Source organism: Molossus molossus, unplaced genomic scaffold (assembly GCF_014108415.1).
Source record: "Molossus molossus isolate mMolMol1 unplaced genomic scaffold, mMolMol1.p scaffold_m16_p_1, whole genome shotgun sequence".
NCBI classification, from domain to species: domain Eukaryota; kingdom Metazoa; phylum Chordata; class Mammalia; order Chiroptera; family Molossidae; genus Molossus; species Molossus molossus.
The window spans coordinates 87751647-87779495 of NW_023425344.1; the positions used below are offsets into that span (position 1 = coordinate 87751647).

Here is a 27849-nt window from a genome sequence, read left to right on the forward strand (position 1 = left end):
GCCACATTCTATATGTTCCTTCTGCCAGTAGATCTCACAATGTTCCAGGTGGACATGCATTGTGAGCGAGACGTACTTCTGTTATTGCAACTCACTGAAAGTCTGAGGTTGTCTGTTACCTCAGCATCATCTCGTATCACCTGTCTACTATAAACACCAAACTAACATGGCACTCTACCATAGCTATTTATTTCCAGTTCTTACTCCTTCTCCTTCCTCTACCAGGGGTTAGCAAACTTTGCTTATCTTTATACAACCTGCAAGCTAAAAATAGTTTTTACATTTTAAAATGGTTGAAGAAAATCTAAAAAACAAAAGTCCATAGCATGTGAAAATTTATGAAATTCAGTGTCAGTGTCCTTAAATTTTTTTATTCTTTATTCAGCACGAGAAATTTTTATTTTTTAAAAATCTTTATTGTTGAGAGTATTACAGATGTCCCCCCTTTTTTCCTCCCCAACTGCCAGCCTCCTTCCTCTTCCCTCCTCACCCCAGTTCTTCACCACCCTATTGTCTGTGTCCATGGGTAATGCATATATGCATATAAATTCTTTGGTTAATCTCTTCTCTACATTTAAATTAGTTTAAATTGAGTTTCTCTCACTGTCAATGAAAAGAGCCCCAAAACAATGTTCCTTCACATTCTCTCCTCTCCCCCCAAGTTATGTAGCCAGGAGAGAATGTGTGGAAAAGAAATTGTGAAGGCTAACTGAAAGGGTCAACAATTGTTACTGGATAGAAGGAAGGAAAGAAAAAATTAGGGAAGAAAAGAGAAAAAGGAAGGAAGAAGAAAAGGATGGTGTGAGGAAGGGAGCACTTTAGTTGAAAAAGAAGGAAAGAGAATTGTTATCATTATTTTCCCATATCAACATGTGAACAGAAGAAATCTAATATTCTCACAGGCAATTTTCCCCTCCATTTTAAAACTGAGAGATAAATGTATTAAATAATAGTCCAAGTAAATAAGATCAATGTAATAGTCATTAGCATCCAAACAAAACCAATCAATCATTGATCTTCAAGGACATGTGAAAAAAAATAAACTTTCCCCTGACCCAGGAAAAAAAAGACTGAGAGTAGATGCTGAAGGGAGAAGCTAAGTTCCATGAAGTAAAAAACATTAACAAAGTGGGATAAAGTGCACACAGCTTAAAAAATATTGGTTTGTTAATTTAACCATATGTCATATTACATTATGTATTTTTAAATACCTAGGAAGAATTTTATTTATTTTTTATTTTTTTAATGAATTTTTATTTATTTTTTTGTTACAGATATTTTACCTTTTTACCCCATTGGCACCCCCTCCCCACCCCACCGCCGCCCTGTCCCCGGCTTAGTTGTCCATGTCCATTGGTCATGCATACATGCATGTAAGTTCTGTGGTTTATCTCTTCCCACCCCCCCACCCCCCCATCCCCTCTTCTGAGGGATGTCAGTCTGTGCCCTACTTCCATGTGTCTGGGTCTACTGTATTCCTCAGACTGTTATGTTCATTATATTCCGTATATAAGTGAGATCATGTGGTATTTGTCTTTTTCTGCTTGGCTTCTTTCACTTAGGATAATACTTTCCAGGTCCCTCCATGTCGTCTCAAAGGATAAGAGATCTTTCTTTCTTACCGCTGCATAGTACTCCATTGTGTATATGTACCACAGCTTTCTTATCCATTCGTCTACTGGTGGACACTTGGGCTGTTTCTAGATCTTAGCTATTGTAAATAGTGCTGCTATGAACATGGGGGTACATATATTCTTCCTGATTGGTGTTTCAGGCTTCTTAGGGTATATTCCCAGCAGTGGGATCACTGGGTCAAATGGAAGTTCAAGTTTTAATTTTTTGAGGTAGCACCATATTGTTTCCCATAGCGGCTGCACCAGTCTGCATTCCCACCAGCAGTGTATTAGAGTCCCCTTTTCTCCACACCCTCGCCAACACTTGTTGTTTGATGATTTGTAGATGGCGGCCATTCTGACAGGTGTGAGGTGATACCTCATTGTTGTTTTATTTTGCATCTCTCTGATGATTAGTGATGTTGAGCATTTCTTCATATGTCTTTTGGCCATTTGTATGTCCTGTTTGGAGAGGTGTCTATTGAGCTCCTCTGCCCATTTTTTAATTGGGTTCTTTGTCTTCCTTTTGTGGAGTTGTAGGAGCACTCTATATATATTGGAAATTAACCCCTTATCTGATACATCATTGGCAATGATGTTCTCCCATACAGTGGGTTGCCTTTCCATTTTGATGATTGTTTCTTTTGCTGTGCAGAAGCTTTTTAGTTTGATGTAGTCCCATGTATTCATTTTCTCCTTTATTTCTGTTGCCTTAGGTGATGTATCAGTGAAAATTCTGCTCTGTATGATGTCCGAAATTTTGTTGCCTACATTTTCTTCTAGAATTTTTATGGATTCACGGGTCACATTTAAGTCTTTTATCCATTTCGAGTTTATTTTTGTGAATGGTGTAAGTTGATGGTCTAGTTTCATTTTTTTGCAGGTAGCTGTCCAATTTTCCCAACACCATTTATTAAAGAGGCTGTCTTTACTCTATTGTATGCTCTTGCCACCTTTGTCAAATATTAATTGAGCGTATTGCCTTGGGTCCATTTCTGGGTTTTCAGTTCTGTTCCACTGGTCTATATGCCTGTTCTTGTGCCAGTACAGAATTTTAATTTGTATGACAGGTATCAATTTAATTTTTCAAAAAATATTTATACTGTGTTATTTTTCTAGAAGAAGTGAAAATGTTCTCAACAGCAAAGTCTTATTCTGTATCCTTAAATTCTTGCCCCTTTTCTGTAATTATATATATGTGTCTAACTTAAAGAATACGATCTTATAAACTAAGGAAGGATAAGGTCTAGAGGTGAGAGTGAGAGCAACATAGTATTTAGAGAATACTCAACTCTTTTCTTATTTTCTATACATGTAATTTACATAGTATTTCTCTCAACCAGAGTTGCTCTTTTTATTTTTCTCAGTCTAATACTTCCTTTCCTACATCAAAATTTTTTATTATTATGGGAGAATACCCCAATATGTATAGAACACTGAACGCAGCAACAGTTTAATACCCCTTCTTCTCAAGTACATAGGCAGTGTTCCCTAGGATTCATCATATGCTAAGACATAAAAAATAAGCTTCAATAAATTTAAAGAAATATATTCTCTAACTACAATGAAATTATATTAAAAATTAAAAACAAAAGGGGATTTTGGAAATTCATAAGTATGCACAAATTAAATTACATACTCCAAATAACCAATTGATTATTGGGAAATCACAAGAGAAATTAGATTGCCCCCTGAGATGAATGAAAACAAAAAATACAGCACATCAAAACTTAGGAAATACAGCAAACGCAGTTCTCAGAGGAAAATTCATAGCTGTGAATATCTAAATTAAAAAGAAAATTCTCAAGTCAATAACTAAGCTTCCACCTTGAGAAACTAGAAAAAGAAGAGCAAACTAAACCAAAAGCAAAAAGAGGAAAGGAAATAGGAAAGATTAGAGTAGAAATAAAATACATAATAGAAAATATCAATGAAAGCAGAATTGGTTCTTTAAATATAAAAACAAAATGGACAAATCTTTAGCTAGGCTGACCAAGAAAAAAAATGAGCAGACTTAACTTACCAAAATCAGAAATGAAAAAGAGGCTATCACTACCAACCATACAGAGATAAAAATAATTATAAGAGAACATTATGAACTGTATGTCAATAAATTAGATAACTTAGGCAAAATGAACAAATTCCTAGAAAAATTAAAACTATCAAACTGACTCAAGAAGAAAAAGACAATCTGAATAAACCTATAATAAGTAAAGAGATTAACCTAGTAAGTTTTTAAAAATTCACACACACACAACCCAGGACCAAATAGCTTTTTTAGTGAATTCTACCAAACATTAAAAATATATGTATTAGCACCAATCCCTTTTTCACAAACTCTTGCAAAAAATAGAAGAGGGAGGGACATTTCCAATTCAGTCTGTGAGGTCATTATTACTGTTACTAAACCAGGTAAAGGCAAGGAAAAAAAATCACAAGAGAAAATAACCCCAAAATTACAACCAATATCCCTTTTGAATATAGACACAAAGATCCTCAACAAAATACTGGCAAACCAAATTTAGCAACATACAAAAAATATTAAAGATCATGACCAGTGCCAGGTGGAATATATCCAGGAATGCAAGGTTATTTAGACATATGAAGATCAATCAATGTAATATACCATGTTAACAGAGTAAAACCAAAACCACATGAACATCCCCATAGGCGCAGAAGAAACATTTGACAAAATCCAACAGCCTTTTATGATAAAACATTCAACAAGCTAGGAATATAGGGGAATGTCCTCAACCGGATAAAGGGCATCTATGAAACACCAAGACCTAACCTCACAATTATAGGTCAAATCTTTGCCCCTAAGATTAGAAAGAGGACGAGGATGTTCTCTTTTTTCAGTTTACTTAACATTGTGTTAAATGTTCTAGAAAGCATGTAAGTGAAGAAGGAGGAGGAGGAAGAGGAGGAGAAAGAGAAGAAGAAGGGAAAGAGGAGGGAGGGAGGAAGGAAGGAAGGAAGGAAGGAAGGAAGGAAGGAAGGAAGGAAGGAAGGAAGGAAGGGAGGGAGGGAGGGAGGGGCATTCAGAATGAAAAGAAAAAGATGATTTCCATTATCAGATGATATGCTCTTATACATAGAAAATCATAAGGAAAACACACATTATTAGAACTACTAAATGAGTTCATCAGGTTGCAGAATACAACATCAATATATAAAAATCAATTGTGGTTTTTTTTATACACTAGCAATGAAAACGACATTAAAATCAATTCCATTCCAAGACCACCTAAAGGGATAAAATACTTCAGAATTTAACCAAAGAAGTCTATGATTTGTCCACTTGTTCAACTATAAAATGTTGAAAAAATTAAAGATCTAAATAAATGGAAAGCTGCCTCAGGTTTATAAATTGGAAGACTTAATATTGTTAAGAAAGCAATTCTCCTGAAATTGACTCACATTATCCCTATGAAATCCCAGCTTGATTTTTGGAGCAATTGACAACTTGATTATAAAAAATTCATATGAAAATGCAAGGGACAATGAACAGCCAAAATAATCCTTAAAAATAAAAACCAAGTTAGAGAATTTACATTTCTTGATTTTAAGACTTACTGCAGAGCTACAGTAATCAATACAGTGTAGCACTGACATAAGGATAGACATATAGGTCAATAAAATAGAATTGAGATCTCAGAAATTAATCTTTACTTTTATGGTCATTTGAGGGTGCCAATACAATTAAATAGGGAAAAATCAGTCTTTTCAACAAATGGTACTGGGATAACAGAATATATGCACACACAAAAAAAGAAGTTGAATCCCTTTCTTACACCACATAAAAATGAACTCAAAATGAATCGCAGATCTAAGAGGTACAACCATAAAACTGCTAGAAGAAAACAGGAGTAAACCTTGTGACCTTGGACTGATTAGTGATTTCTTAGCTATGATACTAAAAATACAAGCAACAGAAACAAAATAAATAAATTACACTACATCAAATTGAAAGCTTTTGTGCTGCAAATGATACTTTCAAGAAAGTAAAAAAGACAACCTTCAGAAGGAAAGATGTTTACAAATCATATATCTAAATCATGACTAAAGACTGGTTAGCAGAATATATAAAGAACTCTTACAATTCAATAATAAAAAGACAAATAATCCAATTTAAAAATAGTCAAAAGATTTGAATAAACATTTCCCCAAAGATATAAAAATATCCAATAAGAAGATGAAAAGATGTTCACATCATTAGCCATTAATGAAATTCAAATTAAAACCATAACAGTCACGGGAATGTCAAGTACATACAGCCTAGGGAATATACTCAATGATATTATAATAACTAAGTATGGTGTCAGGTGGATACTTGAAATATTGAGGGGGGGTTACTTTATAAATTATATGACTGTTTAACCACTATGTGCTACACCTGAAGCTAATATATAATAATATTAAATGTCATCTGTAATTAAAACAAAATTAAAAAGAAAAACACAACGAGATGCCACTTCACACCCACTAAGATGGCAGTAATTAAAAAGACAGACAATAACAACTGTTGGCAAGGACATGGAAAAATTGGCACCTTCACACACTGCTGGTGGGAATGTAAAATAATGCAGCTGCTTTGGAAAACAGTTTGGCAGTTTTTCTAATATTAAATATAAAGTCATTATACGACTCAACAATTTTACTCCTAGGTATATATTCAAAATAAATAAAAATGTAAGCCCATGTAAAAACTTGTATACATATGATCATAGCAGCATTATTCATAATAGTAAAAAATGGAAACAAGCCAAAAGAGGAAGGATTTAAAAACATGGTAAAGACTATACTTCCAGGGATAATTTCTATAGTCTGTTACTAGAGAAGTTTCTCTGAACTTGTCGTGTGCCAGAAACCATGAGGAGGAGGCACAGCATTCTCTCCTGAGCATTAAGTTGGCTCTTGGTGTTGCTTTTGCAACTTCTCTTGGCTATTGATGATCGTTCTTCTCTTCCTTTGGGAGAGTAAGAAGGGCAGGATATATATATATATATATATATATATATATATATATATATATATATTCAGTGTAATGGAATATTATTGAAAATAGAATGGGGGGTCAATGGGGGAAAAGGGTGGGCATCTGTAATACTTTCAACAATAAAAAAAAGAAAATAGAATGAAGTTCTAATACATGCTACAATGTAGACGAATCTTGGAAATAATTTAACTATATGCTTTAAATGTATGGATTTTATGGTATATGAATTATGTCCCAATAAAGATGTTTTTAAAAATCAACCAGAAATTGGAGAAAGAGAAAGAGAGAGAGAGAGAGAGAGAGAGAGAGAGAGAGAGAGAGAGAGAATGAATGTCCCCAAATACACAAAATCAAAAATACCATTTTTTTTTTACCCATCAGATAACCAAAATTAAAGAGAACTGGTGAAATTCATGTTGGTGAGGGGATAGAAAAAGGGCCCTCTCACTACTGCTAGTAGCAGTGTGCACTGAAATAGTCTTTTGGATGAGAATTTGGGAACATAGATTGCAATTTAAAATATGATTTCCTTTGACCTGGCAATACAATTTCTAGAGATTTATCCTGCATATTCTGCACAAAGACATTCACAAGTATATAAGGATGAAAGGATTTTCACTGCATAGCTCTTGAAATTTTTACATTGGAATAAGATGCTAGCATTCATACCGATATTCTCTACCTTCTCTGCTGTTACGGGTTAAGCTCCTAGCTAAGGTCAATGCACTAAGTCCTACATTGCACTGGTAAGTCTTACAGCATTGATGTTTACTTCTCTACTGGATTCTTTGCATTAGCAAAGAAACATCATTTCCCTAAAAGTTAACAAAAACATCTCTTTATCCTGTTTTGTTTTGTTTTTTCCCCCAGATCTCTACTTCTCTTTACTGCAAAATTTATCTAAAGAGTTGTCTATGCTGCCCTCTCCAGTTTTGCTCAGTGGTTAGAACATTGGCCCAAGGATGAGAGAGTCTGGGTTCGGTTCCCGCTAAGGACATGTACCTTGGTTGCAGTTCATCCCCGGCCCCTGTTGGGGTCTTGTGGGTGGCAACCAGTCGATGTGTCTCTCTCACATCGATATTTCTCTCTCTCTCTCTTCCTCTCTCTCTCCCTCCCACTCTATCTGAAGATAAATGCAAACCTGTCCTCGAGTGAGGATAAAAAAATTAAAAAAAAGAGTTGTCTATGCTAAACATTTTAGGAAAAAATGTAATGAGATTTTAAATGGGGATGACATCAAACCTCACAATTTCACTACTGGGACCCCTTTTAGATAAATCTTTATATGTGTGTACCTAGAAATATTCACTTATTTTATTTTTAAAAATTTTTATTGCTTTTTATTTTTTTTATTTTTTTATTTTATTATTTTTTATTGCTTTTTAAGAGAGAGGAAGGGGAAAGGGAGAGAGAGAGAAACATTGATGTGAGAATAAAATATTGATCGGCTACCTCCTGTATGCCCCCTACTCGAAAGAGATATGCATTTATTTGTTCAACCAGTACTACAGAACATTTGTTATGTCCAAGGTCTGTGCTAGAATCTGGCACAGTGTCTTTTATCAGAGAATAAAAGACTAAGAAAAAACAACAGCAAAGAGTTGTCTATGCTCATCTAAAGTTTCTTCCTTGAGCCCATTCAAACTGGGCTTTCATCCCCACTATCCCTTTAAAACAGGTTTTTGCAGTCACTTTGCTAAAATCGAATGTCAGTTCTCAAAGCAATTCTATAGAGAGCCAATAGTGTTCAAGTATACAACTATTATATCTGGCTAAAACTAAAGTTAAATGTTATAACATTTAGAAAAATGAAATAGATTATATTCTTTAGGTAATCTCTCAAAAATAATATTTTAAACTGAATTTTAAGGTTTTATCAAAATAGTGAGTTTGAGTACAGATTTTTTCCCTGCTACTTTAATAGTCAGATGAACTGAGGAATATGTTGACTGATTCTTATAAATGTTGAGGAACAACTGTCTGATTGGAAATCCACTCAAAATGTAGAACCACTGTGTCAAGCAAGATTTTCCCAGATACATAATTTTGCATCCATCTGCTGTAAGACATAGGCTGATTATTATGGTCCCCAAAATTACAGGATACAGGGCATGGCTCTAGTTGTTTTAGCCTGTTAAAGGGTTTTGGAAAATATTGCCAAGGTTCCTCCTCGCCATCATCCCTCAGGGGAAAGAAATAGAACAACTTAATAAAGTATCATAAAATCTAGCACTTTAATCAATATATCTTCGTAATGAACACTTCCAGATAAATTGAGAATGTATTATAATGGGAAGGATCTTTGTCAACATTATGACAGTGGTAAAACTGATTCCTACATAAGGAATTAAAGGTCTAGGTCCAAGGATCTATAAAAGCTCAAATAAATGTATGCTCTTCCTAACAGATTTATCCTAACATGATAATAAGGATAATCCATGCTCTGCTTTTTCAGAAAAGTCTAAATGAAGTTCATTTAAAAAAAAAAAAAAAAGGTAGCTGCAAAATTTAGACAAAATGCCTGGTAAACTAACAGGTACATATTGTAGGGTACATAAAGGGCTGCATTTTTTTTTCTTTCTTTCTTTCTTTTAACTATAAAGTGATAGACTGTGCTCTGGATCCAGCTAAGATTAGTCAAGGACTATCCATAAAGTGTCAAAGTTTAGCTTAAGCTTTTAAAATCAAATGTACAGTCATAAAATGAGAATGGAACAGAGCAACGTGGGATGTACAATACATATTTAGAGGGTTGGCCTTGATTTGTAAAACTGAGAAGTGTCCCAGATGTAATCTCTTAACCCCATTCACCAACTGTGCCCCAGAATCTACCCTAAATCCTGGTCTGGATGCCATGCTTAGATTTTCTCACATGGAATTCTAATTTTCCTATTTCTTGTTGGTATCAGGAGAGAAGATTTTTTTTTATTTTGAGGCCATAAGGAAAAAATTTAAATATACAAGATCTAATGCAGACACTGATTTCACACAACACCTCACAGATATAGCCATAGTTTTAGTCATGTCTTGTTTTGTCAGCTGCCAGTCTTTTTCTAATGAGACACTCAAAGGTATAGCCATCTACAAAGTAAACTCAAGAAATTGGGCGGCCCTGGCTGGTGTGGCTCAGTTGCTTGAGTGTTGTCCTATGCAACAAAGGGTCAGTTTCAGGCTTGATCCCCTGATCAAGGGGATGCAGGGGGCATGCAGGAGGCAGCCTATAGATGTTTCTCTCTCCCTCTCCCTCTCTCAAATCAATTAAAAAACACATTGAAAAAAAAAAAAAAGAATTAGGGTGATCTTTGGGTTATTTCAGAATGGGTAGAGGAGAAAAATTCCTTTTGAAGTTTTCCAGAATGTTGATACAAGTGTCGTGACGTGAATCCCTAGGAAACATTTCTGGTAGGAAGCCTCCTTTTTCTTCCTCTCCAAATGTTAGGAAAGAATTCATTTCCAACTCCTAATGCGTCCTTCAGTGTGGAGGGAGATACCTTCCAACAGAGTAAAAGTACTGGTCTTCTCCTGCCCCTAACTCATCTCTCTCATCATAATTAGGAACTGGGCATACATGGGTCAACCTCTGACCCTTTTCTTTCCTCTTCTAAGAGCCTGCCTGTTTAGAAAACATGTGCTCTACTCTGCTTTCAACAATATAGTAAACTTAGCCTATAGGCTCCCTTTGGGGAAGGGAAGTGGGCACACAGTTGCCAGGGGTCTGTGACAGGGTAGTAAGCCTACCTAATATTTTGAGTTCTTTATTATCACTACACACTGAAGCTATGTCCTCCAACCTAGTCTTTATTGGTAATGATCCTTTATCTCTTGGTTGGCTGAGAATTCAGCTGGGGGCAAAGAGGCATACACAATTACTGATGTACTAAAACTCAGCACCAATACGAAGTCTCTCCAGGGTTGCACAAAGCTGTATTTTCCCAAGTCACAGCAGCTAACCAACGTATCATGTGGGGTTTTTAGGTAAAGGCAGGATTGTCTTACTAGCATTATTTAGACATATTCCTAATTTTTCACAATTTGCCTCTGAAGATACAATGATAAATAAAAATAAGTTATTAGCTTCCAACTGATATTTTAATAGCAGAAGTTGGGCTTAAAGAGTAATTTAAAGAGTTGGCCAAGTCCTAATAGAATGAGGGCTTAAACTTTGACTTGAAGAATTAGTAACCTATAACTAGAGGGACACAACAAATTTGGGAGGAGGCTGGAGCTTTTGTTTTTGTTTTTCTTTATTGATTTTAGAGAGAAACAAAGGGAGAGGGAGAGAGATGGAAACATCGATGAGAGAGATCATCGACTGGTCACCTCCTGCATGCCCCCCACTGGGGATCGGGCCCACAACTTGGGCATGTGCCCTGACTGGGAATCGAACCTGTGACATCTTGGTGCATGGGCGATGCTCACCCACTGAGCCACACTGGCCAGGCTGGAGGGTTTTTCGTTTTTTTTAATGGTAATTATCAATTCTTCCTATTTTTTTTATTAATTTATTTTTGTTACAGATGTTTCCCCTTTTTCCTCCCTACACACCCTCCTCCCCATCCCCCCACCCCACCCCAAAGCATTGTTGTCTATGTCCATTGGTTACACATATATGCATATACGTTCTTTGGTTTATCTCTTTCCTCCCTCTACCCCCCTCCTCTAAGGTTTGTCACTCTGTACCCTACTTCTTTCTATATCTCTGGGTCTATTTTGTTCATCAGCTTATTTTGTTCATTATATTCCACAAATAAGTGAGATCATGTGGTATTTGTCTTTCTCTGATTGGCTTATTTTACTTAGCATAATACTCTCCAGGTCCCTCCAGAGGCTGGAGTTTTTAATAAACTGGATATATGATGAGGGACTAGGATCAGAACGCAGGATCACAATGGTGAAAAGCAAACCTGAATGATGAAGAAAAGTTCAGGATATGTAAAGTCTTGAAAATCAACCTGAGGCCTTTATCTTATAGGCAGTTAAAGACAGCGTCTGGAGTGTTCAGCTAAGTTAGTTACTTCATTACATTGCTGCCATGGCATCCATTTGGTTTGCCCAAGTGGCCTGCGGGAGCCTTAATCTGACGCCAGCCCCCTCATGCAAGCGCATACCCTAGATAACAGCCTGCAGAGTCCCAAGCAAATGTCAGTTCCCAATATGTCTTCCCAATAGCCCTTGTGATCAACAGTCTCCCCTGCTTCCCAGGGCTTTATCTTTATGTACCCCTTAGATAAGACCCGTGTGGGACTTGCCAAAACCCTGCTCTTTTCGTTTGAATTGACCAATGCCACCTCAGCCGTGGATCCTCAAATCACTCCAGGAGGGACCTAACAAAGCATGTTTCCCAGGTGTTGCCTTTCTCTGTCTTTTTTTTTTTTTTTTTATCCTCACCCGAGGACATTTTTCCATTTTTTGTATAGATAGAGTGGGAGGGGGAGAGAGGAAGAGAGAGAGAGAGAGAAACATCGATGTGAAAGGGACACATCGAGTGGCTGCCACCCGCACGACCAACCAGGGCCGGGGACAAACTGCAATCGAAGTACGTGCCCTTAGCGGGAACCGAACCCGGGTCTCTCCGGACCGCAGGCCGACGCTCTAACCGCTGAGCCAAACTGGCCAGGGCACCTTTCTCTGTCTTTATCTGGACCTCCCACGGGGCCCCTGGAGGTGTGCCGTGTGCCTCTGCCCGGACAGAGTGACAAAGTTCTCCATTTCAGCTTCTCTTCTGGTCTGTTGCTGAACTGCAGCTCATTATCCGGCACATCGTGCTCCACTTAGCACATGTTAATTTAACAAAGTCATAACAGAGCTACTAACACTTTTGAATAGAGATATAAAATACTGGAAATAAAGACTTAAAATACTAATTTGATTTTTCTAAATGCAAGGTAAATAGAAGTAGCAACAGAATCAAGTACAATTATGCAGGGACTCTGAAATGGCGAGAGCCTTAACAAACTGCCTTTCTTCCCTGCATCCCCCAGTTCATTTAAAGCTAAACACATGATTAGTCTTTACTTAGTCACCTAGTATTCAATCCTCAATTCACCACAAGATGACTTCTGCTTCTGAAATCATTCTTGCTAAAATACCATCGACCTATTAATCACTAAATCAAAAGGCAATTTTTCATTTCTTCTCTTAACCGAACAATCGTTAACCAAGATAACTGACCCCTCCTGTATTCGTTTGCTAACACTGTCATAACACAGCCCTGCAGACCGGCCGCTTACGCAATAGAAATGCGTCCTCTCGCAGTTGTGGAGGCCGGCTGGCTGCATCATGGTGTCTGCAGGGCTGTTCTCTTCCGAGGGCTGAGGAAGAGGGGCCTGGGCCAGTTCACAGGGCACTCTCCCTGTATGTGTCCGTATCCAAATTCCCCCTTTTTATAAGGACACCAGTCATATTACGAGATCAGGGCCCACCCTAATGATCTCACTGTAACCTGATTATTTCTTTTTTCTTTTTTACTGCTCCAGTCAACAAACGAGAGACTTCATTAAAGCCCCATGGTCACAGGGTTCAGGGGAAAGGCTGCCCTGTGGGCCCGAGGAGGTGGTGGAGGGGCCTTATTTTACCTTCTTCTTGGGGCGCAGGTTGGTGCTGTGGCCACACTTCTTCGGGCAGTTGGCAGCACCCAGGTGCAGGCGTGACACTGCGGCAGATGATCTAGTTGCAGTTGTACCTCCGGGCCAGCGGGTGGAGGGAGGGTTGGATGGTGCCATCCCTCAGATGAAGCACCAAGTGCAGGGTGGGCTCTTACTGAACACTGTAGTCTGGGAGTGCGGCCATCCTCTAGCTGTCAGACGCCACTGGTCAGACGGGATGCCCTCCTTTTCTTGGATTTTAGCTTTGATATTCTCAGTGGTGTCACTGGGCTCAAGCTCAAGGGTGATGTCTTGCCGGTCAGGGTCTTCACAAAGATCCGCCTCTCTGCGTCTGCTGGGGAGACTGCTCCACCGCCTCTCTGAAGAGAAGAAGCTGTAACTTGATTATTTCTGTATAGACTCTATCTCCAAATAAGGTCACATTATGAGTGGGTAGCATTTCAATATATGAACTGGGGAGGGGAAACACAATTCAACCTTTAACCCTCTCCTTGACATTTTCCTCCTGGCTTCTTTAGAGCTGTCTCTCATACATCTCTGACCACTCTTCCTCATTCTCTTTTGCTGGTTTCTCTTTCTTCACCTGACTCATAAATATTGATATTTTTCCAGGGTTCTGTGCTACTTCTTGTTTTTCATTCCACCTGTTACCCTTAGGGCTCCATGCCTGGATGGCTTTAACTGTCATATGTATTGGGGTGCCTCCAAACTCTGTATCTCAAGTCCAATATCTCGCATTTGTCAAAACCCATAGAATTTTACAGCCCAAAGAATAAACATTAACATGTGCAAATTAGAAAAAAAAAATAATTTATTTAGGAGGTAAAAGGATCCAGAATACAAAATGTGACTAAAACAATTTAATGTATTACAAATCTATTTACCACCTCACTGAATGGGGTGGAAGAAAAGGAGCTCCTGAGTGACTGAAATTGGTGGAGTCTAATGAGGTCAGTGGGAGAAAGGAGAGGGGGCCTTCTGCAATACTTTCAACAATAAAGATAGATTTTTACAAAATTAGTGGAGTCTATAAGACTAAGGCAGAAGAAACCATACATAAGCACTGTGCTTTAGTAGATGTAGTTGTTTCCCAAGGAAGTTCTGGTGAACAGTTCTAATACTGCTACACTCGTGTGGTAAAATGGTACAGTTATGCAAATAGATGGGCAATGGGAGAAGTCGTGTTGGAATGGAAGGTTAGAGATAAGCAAGGGAAGGAGGCCAGAAAAATCCATGTGGTAATAGATTAGAGTTTGAGGCATCAGTGTGAACTCATGTTCATATTAATATAGTCACAGATGGTTTCTTATAGAGATATGTATAGATATGTGTAGAGAGAGTTCAGTGTCCACACAAATATTTCCTTGCTCTATCAGCTGACAAAAACTAGAAGCAATGACACCCCAGTAGTATTGAGCACATTTAGCACGCATATCTTGGTTTCTAAGACTATCCTCCAATAAAGTAAACCAGGACTCCTTGGGAAAATGACTGATTCCGGAACTGGGGCTGGAAATACACATTATGAGCCTGGAGCATCTTAAAGTGTCAGAAAGTAAGGAAATGCTAAAAAACAAAATAAAGCCGAAACCTCACGATTATGGAGGTGCGTCCGAGGGACACCAGAGCCAAGAGGAGCTCCAATGGCTAACACTGATGCTTTGATAAATGAAGTAACAGTGAATTATAACCCAAAGTATAAAAGAATTATCCATGAGTCACACTGTACTAGAAATGATTAAATAAATGAATAAATGGGAGTGAGTACACAAGTCTCCTGTGCAGAAGTCCATATAATTGATGTAGATACTCTACCCTCAAGGAGGTGGAACACAGCTCCCCCCTTTACTCTATATTTGCTTCTTTGAGATATAATTATATCTTGCCTATTTTAAAAGCCCTTTCTGAATATCCCTTACTTTATTAAAAAGAAAGTGGGTAAAATAGAAAAGCAATTTAATTCACTATCATGATTAATAAGAAAAGGGAAAGACACAATGCATTTTGGTCATAAATTGTGCCTTAATAAACAATAAAAAACAAAACAAAACAGGTTTTCTTTCTAATTGCAAAAAAAGGAAATTCAGTAACAACAACCAAAAACGCCCTAGGCCTATATACAGTGCTAAAATACAAAAACATAAGCCAAAGGTAAGTATGCCTTTATCTTCTGTTTAGGTGCCATCAATAAAACATGAAACAGAATGGATATAAACCAAATAATAATAATAATAATTTAAAATAAGTAAGCTTAAAATAAAATAAGTAAAATAAAAAGTTCTTTTAAAACTTAAGCTAAAATAAAGAAAAAAAAGGACTTTTAATAGAGAAAAAATGAAACATCAAAATGTGAATAGCAGGGCAATGCAATTTCCAAAGAATTTTTAGTTCCATACTGACTACGGAAAAAAGCTCTTTCCACTAGATTAGCCCTCACATATTAAGAATTAAGAGCAGCCTCTAGTGGCAGGTTAAGGATTTTACAAAGTAGCCTTGCAAAAACCAAAATGCCTTTTATTTTTTTTTACTACAGCCATGTGCCCCATAATGACCGCATATACAATGGTGATCCCATAAGGTTATAATGAAGCTGAATATTTCCTATTGTCTAATGATGTCATAGCTGCAACACATTATTCACAAGTTTGTAGTGATGGTGGTGTAAACAAACCCACTGTGCTGCCAGTTGTATAAAAGTATAGCACATACAATCATGCATAGTACATAATATTTGATAACAATAAGTGACTATGTTACAGGTTTATGTGTTTACTATACGTACTTTAAAATTTTTTAATGAAATTTATTAGGGAAACACTGGTTAATAACAGTATAATTTTCAGGTGTATAAAATTATAACTTGTGTCTGGTGGTATGGCTCAGTGGTTGAGCATCAACCCATGCACCAAGAGGTCGCCAGTTGGATTCCGGGTCAGGGCACATGCCCAGGTTGTGGGCCAGATACCCAGTGGGGGGCATGCAGGAGGCGGGCAATTGATGTTCTCTTTCATCGATGTTTCTCTCTCTCTCCCTTCCTCTCTTTCTAAAATCAATAAAGAAAAAAATAAAATTATAACTTGCCATCTGTTTATTTTGTGCTCCCCCAAAGTCTAGTTTCCTTCCATTTCCATATATTTGACCCCTGTTACCCACTTCATCCTCCCTCGTTTTCCCTCTAGTAACCACTATTCATTTTCTACACTTTTTATTGTTATTTTAGAGTGTATTCTTTCTACTTATAAAAATGAAAGCTTGCTGTAAAACAGTAAGTGTTACGCATATATATGCAGCCTAACAAATCTTCAGTTTACCACATCTCTTTATTGCATCATTTTCTCTTGTGCATGATCTAATCTCGTGCTATTTAATAAATTTAATGTAGCTTAAGTGTACAGTGTTTAGAAGTCTACAGTAGTGGACAGTGATGTCCTCGGCCTTCACAGTCCCTCACCACTCACTCACTAACTCACCCAGACCAACTTCTAGTCCTGCAAATTCCATTCATGGAAAGGGCCCTATACAGGTGAAACATGTATCTTTTATGTCATTTTTTTTACTGTACCTTTTCTATGTTTAGATATGTTTGGATACACAAGTACTTACCATGGTGTTACAGTTGCCTATAATATTCAGAACAGTAACATGCTGTACTGGTTTGTAGCCTAGGAGCCACAGGCTATATACCATATAGCCCAGGGGTGTAGTAGGCTATATCATTCAGGTAGTGTAAGTGCCTCAGAACATATCCCTGTCCTTAAGTGGCTCATGACTGTATTTGCTCTGAGCAGAAAATATGTTGCATCCAAGGAACATAAGGAAACTCAGCCAAATTTGCTAATCAACTTTAGCAGTTACGCATAATTTCACCACACCTGGAGTGTTCTTAATACTTATTTTACTTATGTTCTTTTTTTTTTTTTTATCCTCACCCGAGGACATTTCTCCATTTTTTGTTCATATAGAGCGGGAGGGAGAGAGAGGAAGAGAGAGAGAGAAACATCGATGTGAAGGGACACATCGAGTGGCTGCCACCCGCACGACCAACCAGGGCCGGGGACAAACTGCAACCGAGGTACATGCCCTTAGCGGGAACCGAACCCGGGTCCCTCTGTACCGCAGGCCGACGCTCCAACCGCTGAGCCAAACCGGCCAGGGCTTATGTTCTTTTTCAAATGTGCAATTTTTAAAACTACTTCATATTCTTTGTAGACAGAGGCTATCAACTGAATGAGCTATTATCTGAATCATGGGGAGGACTTCAGTATTTTATAAAGGATAAACCAACCGACAATAACCTCAATGAAGACAGATGTGTGTGATGAACTGAAGTCTAGCTCTCACTGAGGTTTTTCTCTCTGTATAAGGAGTGACCAAAAGTAGAAATACTTTGAGGAAAATAGAAATATCTCCTCCACCTGAGAAATGGTGAGTTTACCTGAATCTCTGCATCTTTTCAAAAGGGGCCCCTTTCTCCAACACGGCAAGAGAAAGGCTGGAAATGTACCAAATAAATATGTTCTTGTTTTATACCCCTGCGTTTCCCTTCCTCTGAACTCATCTAGTACACTCATCCAAACCCTTAGTTTCTAAGCACGTATGAAAACAAAGGTGAGTAAATAAAATGCTCTTTGCCATCAATTATTGCTACGAAGGCACCGATGTTACCGTCAGTAAAGGTCAGGAGTGCTACTGGGATGTAAGGTTTGCCCACAAGGACAGCTCTGCTGCTGTGGCTCAAAGGATGCTCGCACGACACGCCGTCCGCAGCACAGAAAGCTCTGCGAACCTCAGGGGCAGCCATGGTTTAAGTTTCCCCAAAGGACAGTGCTAGGGAGTTGGGGGAAGTCGCTGAGAGCTGAGACGCAAACTGGGGACGCGGCGTCAGTCGGCGCACGCGAGGCCTCGCACGAGTTGCACAGATCCTCGCCCCCTCGCCTCTGCTCGGGCCCCACCAGTTGGGAAGGTGTGGAATGGCGAGGCCGCCAACCTCGCGCGCTTCCCGGTGTGGGAACCGCCGGTCCTCAGGGGCCCCACAGGGTGGCCTTCTTCGCTGCTTCCTCGGTGGCCCGCTGGGGTCGCGCCTCCGCGCGCCGGGACCACCCCACCGCCGGCAGCGGCCCTCGGCTCCGCGCGCCGCGGCCTCCGCGCGCTCCGGTCCTGCGCCAGCCGGTCCTCCTCCAGGTCCCAGCGCGCTCCCCTCCGAACCCGGAGCCAGACCGGCCAGAGCACGAGGACGGAGCTTCAGGCTTCTCAGCCAATGGCGCGCTCGGTCCTGGTAGGGAAGGAGGAAACCTCCGGGCAGGCGTGGAGGCGACCGGAACCCCGACGAGGACCCAGGTGGGCTCCGGCCCGGAATCCCCGCCTCGCTGACCCGGGAGCGGCCGAGGGGCGGGGCCCAGGACCCCGGGAGGCGGGCCCGCCCCGGACCTGCCAGCAGGCCTGTCCCTTGCCTGGACTTCGTCATGTCTCCATGGAAATGCTGCTAATTGTTCCTTCACTTGAGAAAAGAGAGTGGAGACAAAAATGTTTAAACCTTGACAGGCCCCTGACTCCCCTGAGTTCCTCCTGAAATTACTTCAAGGAAGAGCGACTCAGGAAACAAGATTACCTTCTTTCACATAATTAATATAGTCATTTAATTTTTGTGAGTTTCTCTGCTTGTCTTTCACAGGTGCTTTCAAGTAAATTAATCTAGACTGTATTTTATTTATTTATTAAAAATTTCCACCTCCTCCTAGGAGTGCTACAATGATGAATTAATATTTGCTGAGCACTTGGAAGGTGGAGTTTCCCTATTATTATTGATACAGAAAAACAATAACTTGATGGGATTGGTAACCCGTGCCATCTGCTGTGTTAACTGAGATTACATTGTAAAAAGGCTTTGCCTATTCAGGCAAAGTGGTTAAGTATAGAAATAATTATCCAGGTAATTTAAATTTCACAGAAGATGGAATCCTGCTTTGAAAAAAGAATGACTCTTCTGATTGATTCTGTTTTGTTTTGCCCTGTTATTATTTAATTTAATCAGTTGTATAAATCTAATCACCTGTGCAACTTCTCAATTTTAATTTCTCCTTCCTGTGATTTAAAAGGAATTATTTTAACACCAGGTCTGCATTAACAAATTAAGATACAATGTGCTCTTCCTTGCACGTCAGCCAGTATTTTACTTTATATTCAGGTATAGTCATTTAAATTTAAATAAAACTCTGAAGAATTTGAAATATTTTTATATTTGTATCATTGGTTGCACAGCATTTCTGACTAGGAAAGAGGAGTAAAACTGATCATGTCTAATTTTTTCTGAGGTCTATGGTAACCAGAGGAAAGACAGCCATTGCCCCTAAAACTGGATTTCCAATTAAACTTATTCTCACCATAACACTTGCTTATTAAGACAATTGCTTTAATGCCCCCACTTAGCTTTGCTAATGTCAGCATGGCCATAGCCCTGAAAATAACATGGTTCCACATGGGTTCCAAAAGTAATCTGAAGAGTTTTAGAAATAAATTATTTTTTTCAATGCAAGATTTTTAAATGTAGTGTTCTAAAATATCCAGCAAGGAGCTCTAATCAATCATTATGAAACTTCCCTATATTCAAGCACAGAAAACATTAAAATGTAATATCACAAAAGTAGGCCAGACCACTATCATCAACCTAATAGTCATCATCATTTATATCATTTATCAAATTACTCAGTGCAGCAGCGCCAAAAAGTGAAGTAATATTGTGAATTCACTAGAGGGAGCAATTTTTTTTCTTTAGTAAATTAGTATTACTTAGCTCTATACATTTAGTAGTCTTAGAATAGATCTGGACATGTAACATAATTTGAGAGTAAAAATATGCAGAATCCATGAGAGATATCTCAATGAAGATATAATATCATTTTAAGAATTGTTGAGAGGTTTTCTTTGAAGCATCTGAGAAGAAAAGAGAGCTTGAAAACACACGGTAGATTAAATCCAAGGTAGTAATACTCAAGCTGGACATCTTATTATCATTTCCATTTTATTGTAACTTTCACATATTTTTTCTTTTAGACAAGAAATTACTGCCTATGAGAAATTACTGACACAGCATCTAATTCATTAAAAGTTCAACAACAATCACAGTAACAATAGCTAGATTCCAAGGGTCTGAAATAAATGCAAATAAACTTCAGATTCAACTGAATGAAGATACTTATTCTAGTTAGTAACATGTGACAGATGTTCAGACCTATTCATATTTCTGCTGTACATTTCTGCTTTTTAGCTGTTGATGATATAACCTCAACAATTTAGATTTGCTTCCTATTTGATATATTTGACACAGGATTTAGCCAGGAAAAATATTTTTAAGCAAAAATTAATATCCTCGGGTGAAGATTAACAACAACAACAACAACAAAAAACAAATAAAACAATACAATTAATAAATAGTATTTATACAATTGTGTCTAATTGTATTGTTTTATTTGTTTTTTGTTGTTGTTGTTGTTGTTAATCCTCACCCGAGGATATTTTTTCCGTTGACTTTTTTTAGAGCGTGGAAGGGAGGAAGGAGGGAGAGAGAGAGAAAGAATCATCTGTGTGAGAGAGACACATCAATCCTTTGCCTCCTGCACATGCCCTGACCCAGGCAGGGGATTGAACCTACAACCCAGGCATGTGCCCTTGATCAGGAATTGAATTCAAGACACTTCAGTTTGAGGGCCAAAGCTCCAACCACTGATCCACTCCAGCTAGGGCTGTTTTTTGTTTTTCTTTTGTGTTTTTTCCCATCACCATTTATCCCTCTATGTCCTCTACCACCCGCACCCTTGCAGTTACCACACTCTTGGTGGCGTTCATGAGTTCTCAGTCCTCCGGCAACCTCCATCAGAGCTGCCTGCCTGCTCTCTATCTATGAGTCTGTCTCTATTTTGCTCAGCAGTTCAGTTTGTTCATTAAATACCACATATGCGTGAAATCACAGGGTACTTGTCTTTCTCTGGCTGACTTATTTTAATGTTCTCCAAGTCCATCTATGCTGCTGTAAATTGTTAAGTTTTTATCATCTGTTAAATGTTAATGTTTAATGATATAGATTTGGCCCTTGAAAATAAAATAAACTGTTATTATCATCGAATTAATCCCAAATTTAATACCACCAAAGATGCCACATTTTTAAATGATATTTTATTTATGAAATAATTTATTCAATACATATTTAGTGAATTTCTACCTGATGCTGGATATAAGATCCATTTTAACTCACAATTTAGTGTTCTTTCTAAAATAAAAGTTTCTCTAATAATTTAATTACATTTAAAGAGTTTTCTCAAATCCTTTCCTGAAAAGAGTGACATTTCTACATTTTATTTATCACTGAGAAACAATTATAGGAGCTCAGAGTTTAAAGAAAAGTTTTGAGTCTTCCAATATATGAGACATGTTTAGAATATAAATTATCTATTCTGGCAGCTCTAAGTCAAGTATTTACTACTATTTATTTGTATGTGGATGGTCCAGACATTCTCCAAACTGCATTTTCCAAACACTTTTCCCTAGAACACTTCTCAAAAGAATGCAATCTGAATATCTGTGCAATTGAATTAATGGTGTTGATGTTGTTTTCATTTAGAATGAAGAAAGAAATTAGGTGATATGAATCCCTGGTAATGGTCAGGGTATTCTACAGTGAATCTCTCTTCTTTTCTACACCATTTAAAATAGTATATATCTATACAGTGTTATTATAATGTACTGAATTAACCAATAGTCTTTTATAAACTATAATAATGTGTCCAAGTGTCTATGAAATAAGCTGTATATCCTTTGTTGCAATGTTGTTGTCATTCCAAACGCTGTTCTATGAATTTAAGTTATAAATATCAGAGCCACAAAGGAAAAATCATAACTGAAATATATTAGGACTAAGTATTACAAAAGTTGAGGTTGGACTAATTTTATCTGAAGTCAAACACTGTAAAAACTTACTTTAAACTGTGACTTAAAAGGAAAATAAACTTCCATAAATATTCTACATACCAATAACAATGAGATATTTTGATACTGGCATTAAATATATAGAGACAGTTGATAAAACAGAAATTTATTCATTGTACACTTGAAATGTTATTTTCTTTAAAAATTACATGAGGTACTTACCATTACAGAAAATAAGTGCATAGCAATAAAAATATATATATATACTCAGTATTAAAAGACATTCTGGTATTTTTAAACTTGGTTTATGCTATATTGTCCTTAAAGTAAATTCTTCAAACATCCAATATGAAAAGTGGCTACTCCTATCATGATCAGAAATGTACTGTCTTAGAAATTTTTCTGATTCTAAACCCAGACCAATTCAATTCAATTTTTAAAGAAACTGAATTTAATTGCAATATACAGTGAAAATGAGTGTTTTTTGTTCTCCTTAATGATACTTAAGATTACCTTATTTTACCACCACTAGGAAAACAAATGTATACCTACTTGGAAAGCCCTGGCCCTTGGCTTTTTATGTATTTGCAGTTTATAAATGTCAATCCCAGTGGATCCCAGGGACTGATGGAGGCGCATAGGCTGGGAACATATTTTGTAATATGTGAAAAACGCAGACATTCTTCCTCAGTTAGAAAGCAAAGAATTTAAGAACTTTGAACTACAATCTGAAAATCTTGGCATATTCACTAAGATTTTGAAAGGCAAGTATCCTTGTCTGAATGTTGATGTATTTATGAATACTTTGCCTTATATATTTTTCTACTTAATCTATTACTGGTAATACAAAATAAAAATAATGATGATAGGAAAATAACTTGGGAGGCTTAGACTGGAGGAGCAATGATAAGAAAAAGTCTTAAACATAAGATTCTTCTAAGAAAACAATTTAAGAGTGGGCTTTTGCATTCTTGGGGAGGAGTTTAGAACACTGAGCCTGTGTAATGTCAAAAATCCGTTTACTTCAGACTTAAGGTTGGCATTTTAATATATATTATTCTAGTAAAAATATGATTAGTCATAATTTGAAACATAAAAATATTTAAAAATTTTTTTTTCTATATTGGTTTTAGAGAGAAAGGAAGGAAGAGTGAGAGAGAGATAGAAATATCGATGAGAGAGAACATCAATTGGCCACCTCCTGCATGCCCCCTACTGGAGATTTGACCCACAACTTGGGCATGTGCCCTGACTGGGAATCTAACTGGTGACCTCCTGGTGTATGGGTCAATGCTCAACCACTGAGCCACACTGACCGGGTGTATTTTTTAAAGTATAATTATGCTTATCAGGATCTTCATTTTCAAATTACAATAGATAACAAATCAATGTTTGCATAACATTCATATATACTCTACATATTAATTTATAGATTAATAAACTTAGAAAATATTATTTTATAACTTCAGAGACAATTGGTAAAAGACTGTGGTTTTGTTTACCACATTTCTATTTAAAGAAATATTATTGCATTAGACAAAATGTTCTAATAAAGTGCTGCAGATATTTTGTTGTTTTTATCATTGCAAACACTATCCTAGCAATAATTCCAAACTTATTTTTGAGGATGAGGACATCAACTCATCTTCCATGTAGTTTTATTTTTATTATATAAGAAAAAATAATATATCTCTAAAAGAGCCTCAAATTATGAGTATTAAGAGTTAGGAATTGTTGCCCTGGCCAGTTTGGCTCAGCAGTAGAGCATCAGCCCACAGACCAATGAGTCATGGGATTGACTCTGGTCAAGGGCACATACCTCGGTTGCAATTTAGAACCTGGCCCTGATTGGGGTCATGTGGGAGGCAACCACTCAATGTGTCCCTCTCACATCGATGTTTCTCTCTCTTCCTCCCACTCTATCTGAACAAAAATGAAAAATTATCCTCAGGTGAGGGAAAAAAAAAAAAAGAAGAGGATTTAGGAATTGACAGTTCTTTTTCCAACTCTGTCATCAACAATTATATGACTTAGCTTAGCTGATTGAAAGCTTAGTACTGACATGTATGACACATAATGGACCCTCTGAACCTGAAACAATAGATAATGAAATGACTCTCAGTGGATAAAATGATTTATGCTTACCTTCTTTTTTATTTGTGATATGCAAGTTGACTTTATGTCTTATAAATCATTCTAATAACTTTTATTAGCCTTTTATTTTTTTTTTCTTCCATTTGAAGGAACATAGGATATGCAGAATATATTTATTACATTTATCTTGTGCTATTTTTTTAAATATATGTACAGCCCGGCCAGTGTGGCTCAGTGTTGAGCGTTGACCCATGCATCAAGAGGTTGCCAGTTCAATTCCCAGTCAAGGCACTTGCCTAGATTGTTGGCCTGATCCCCAGTGTGGGGCATGCAGGAGATGGCCAGTCAATGTTCTCTCTCATTGATGTTTCTATCTCTCCCTCTTCCCTCCTGTCTCTCTAAAATCAATAAATAAAAAACAATTTTAATAAAAATAAAAAGAATAAACACATGTACAAATGCCATGTCACCCCTGTCTACTCAAGCTTAAACACCACCAGTTGTTTTCATGCACTCTTCTTGTTGTATTTTGTCCGGTCTTCACTATCTTCATAGTCCTTTATCTCTCAATGTCTTTGCCATGTCTTTCAGAGTATGTGACCCAAACTACATACAATATCTTAAGTTGATATAAGTCTAGAAGTGGACTATTACTATAGTTAATATAGAACCTTTGTTCAAATATTATGACACAGTCAAAAAACACATAACATTTTTAAGTAGTCATTTCATACTATTGCCTCATACTGAAGTTGTGACTCACTGTATTAGTTATCTGTTGCTGCATAAAAAATTACCCACCATATATAGTGGCTGAAAACAATAAACATTTATTGTCTTACACTATTTCTGTGGCTCAAGAATTTGAAAGCAGTTTAGCTTTGCAATTTTGGTACAGTGTGTCTCATGAACTTACAGTTAAAATCACAGCTAGGGCCCTGGCTGGTTTGGCTTGGCAGTTAGAGCGTCAGCCTGTGGTCCAGAGAGACCCGGGTTCAGTTCCCGCTAAGGGCATGTACCTCGGTTGCAGTTTGTCTCTGGCCCTGGTTGGGTCGTGCGGGTGGCAGCCATTCGATGTGTCCTTTTCAAGTCGATGTTTCTCTCTCTCTCTCTCTTCCTCTCTCTCCCTCCTGCTCTATCTGAACATAAAATGAAAAAAAATCCACGAGTGAGGATTAAAAAATAAATTAATTAAAAAAATAAAATAAAATCACAGCTAGGGCTAACGATCTCCTAAAAGCTTGGTTGGGGCAGGAAGTTCTGCTTCTAAGATGACTCACTTACATGGTCGTCAGGTTCATGCTGGCTAGTTCCTTACCATGTTGAGCTGTCCTGAAGGCTGCTTGAATATCCTTATAACATGATATCTGACTTCCCCAAGAGTGAGTGATCCAACAGAGAATAACACAGAAGCCACAATATCTTTTATATCCTAGTCTTAGAAGCCATACATTATCATTCCCATAATACACTGTTGGTTACATAACCTATCTAGCATGGGAGGAGACTTACACAGGGACGTGAATACCAGGAATCAGGGATTATTTACAGGCATGTTGGAGGCTAGCACTAGAGTGTATCTTCCATCTCTCAATGAGAGAAGTTATAAGTAACCTCTTTCCCACATGTAAAGTATACTCACATCTTTTTAAGGCCACCAAAAGACTCATCCCAAAGAATATAATATCAAAGTCTAGAATCTAATCATCTTAACTAGGCTCACATGTGGATGAGGGGTTTTGGGTGTGGTTTCTCGAGCACAGTTCTTTAGAAGAGTTCTGTGATTTGAAGACCTGTGAACAAAAGATAAGATATCTGCTCCCCCACCCCCGCCCCTGACACACACACACACACACACACACACACACCCCAGCATAACAATAATAGGGTAGAAATAGAATAAGCATTGTGGACATTCCTGTTCATTGGGTGGGAAACAAGAGAAATACAGGAGTCACTGGTTCATGGTAATTCTGTGATTCGGCTACGTAAACATTGGAAGTGCTTTCACTAGAACATTTCTTGGGAATGATTTTCTAGGTCTCTTTGCTCTTACCTTTATGCTCTTGGTTCTGCCTTCTGAGTCATCTTATTTTTCATGAAAGGTAGGCTAGGTTTGCAGCTGTGTAGTTTTCTCAGTTTTGTTTCCTGCCTGAAGAAGTTTTTAGGTCCAAAGTCCCCTTTTCCTTTTGTTTTATCCTTGTTCCTTTCAGTCCATGCTGCTCAAGTTTCTAACAATTCAATACTCTTAAAAAATTTTGTGGGTTACCTGTCAATCTTACTGGGGGTTAATACATCATTAAAAAGCCACACTTACAAATCTATTTGAGATAAGCCCTTTTCTACTTAGGATTTCTGCTGTGACTACTGGCGGACAGTAGCCTTAAGCTTCCTAGAAGTCCGAGTGTCTGACTGCATGGCTCTCTGAGTGATAACATCAGATCTTCCTTAGGGATTTTACAACCATGCTCTCCGCTTCATTTTTTATATCATGATTGCTAACAGTGCCTGGATTTGATCTTTGTCCAGAAGCTATTTCTTTGTTTTAGCATTTTTTTCCCCATCTTGAGAGGCTGGCAATTTTCAAGACTCACAAGTCTTGGCTTCTTTCTAGTTAACAATTCATTCTTTAGCGTATCTTCCTCCCTCTCACATTTTACTATAAACAGCAAGAGAAACCAAGCAGCCCCTTCAGCACTCTGATTGAGAATGTCTTAATTAGATCATTAATTTTGTTAGAGAACATTTTCTAGTTCCCACCTCATTGAAGGTGACAATGTTGCTCAATTTCTGCCACTATATTAAAATTATCCTCCTTTCCTCTAGTTCCAGTAACATTTTCCTCATCAACCTCCTCCAAGACCATCAGGCTTATAATAACAGGGTTTTCAAGACATTTCCAACTGCCACTAACACTTTCTCCAGTGTCCTTCAGTTTCTGCCACTGACTAATTCCAGTGCCTCTCCCAGATATATTATCTATTAATGTGTAGCAAATTACTGCAAAAGGTAGTTACTCAAAACAAAATAAACATCTACTATTTCAGTTTCTGTGAGTCAGGAATTTGGGCACAGTTTAGCTAAGTGGACTGTCTGGTTCAGGGTCTTTCAAGAGGTTGGATTCAAGGCAGTAGCTGAAGTTGTAGTCATCTGAAAGTTTGGGGCTGTACATTCTGCTACAGAGCTGTTTCTTCACATGATTGGAAAGTCCATCTGACTGTTGGCCGGCAGCCGCAGTTCCTCACCACACAGACCTCTTCACATTACCTCCAGAGAGAGTAATCCAAAGGAAAGCAAGGTGGAAGCTGCTATATCTTTTATGTCTTGGAAACCATGCAACATCATTTCCACAATATCCTATTAGCTACATAGGTCAACCTTATTCATTGTGGGAGGAGACAGCAAGAAGATGTGAATGTAGGAATTATTTGGAACATCATAAAGTCTGGTTACCACAGCCACTAAAATCCCTGATAATTTAATTTTAGGAGCTTTATTAAGCCAGCTCATCCCTTTTGGTATTTATTGCTTTTTTTTTTTTACCTAGAAATTCCCCATATCTATCATTAAATTTTAATTGTAGTTTCAACTCTGTATTCCAATCCATTTAGATATTTTT

At 37.7% G+C, this 27849-nt stretch overlaps 1 non-coding gene and 1 pseudogene across 1 annotated transcript; one reads left to right on the plus strand and one right to left on the minus strand.

Moving 5' to 3' along the window:
• The first annotated feature begins 6408 nt into the window (after positions 1-6408).
• Positions 6409-6618, plus strand: LOC118621027. Its single transcript, XR_004957607.1, has one exon. It is a non-coding gene; the product is annotated as a small nucleolar RNA U3 (small nucleolar RNA).
• A 6560-nt stretch (positions 6619-13178) lies between these two features.
• LOC118631301 lies at positions 13179-18018 on the minus strand (annotated as a pseudogene).
• Positions 18019-27849: the final 9831 nt, after the last annotated feature.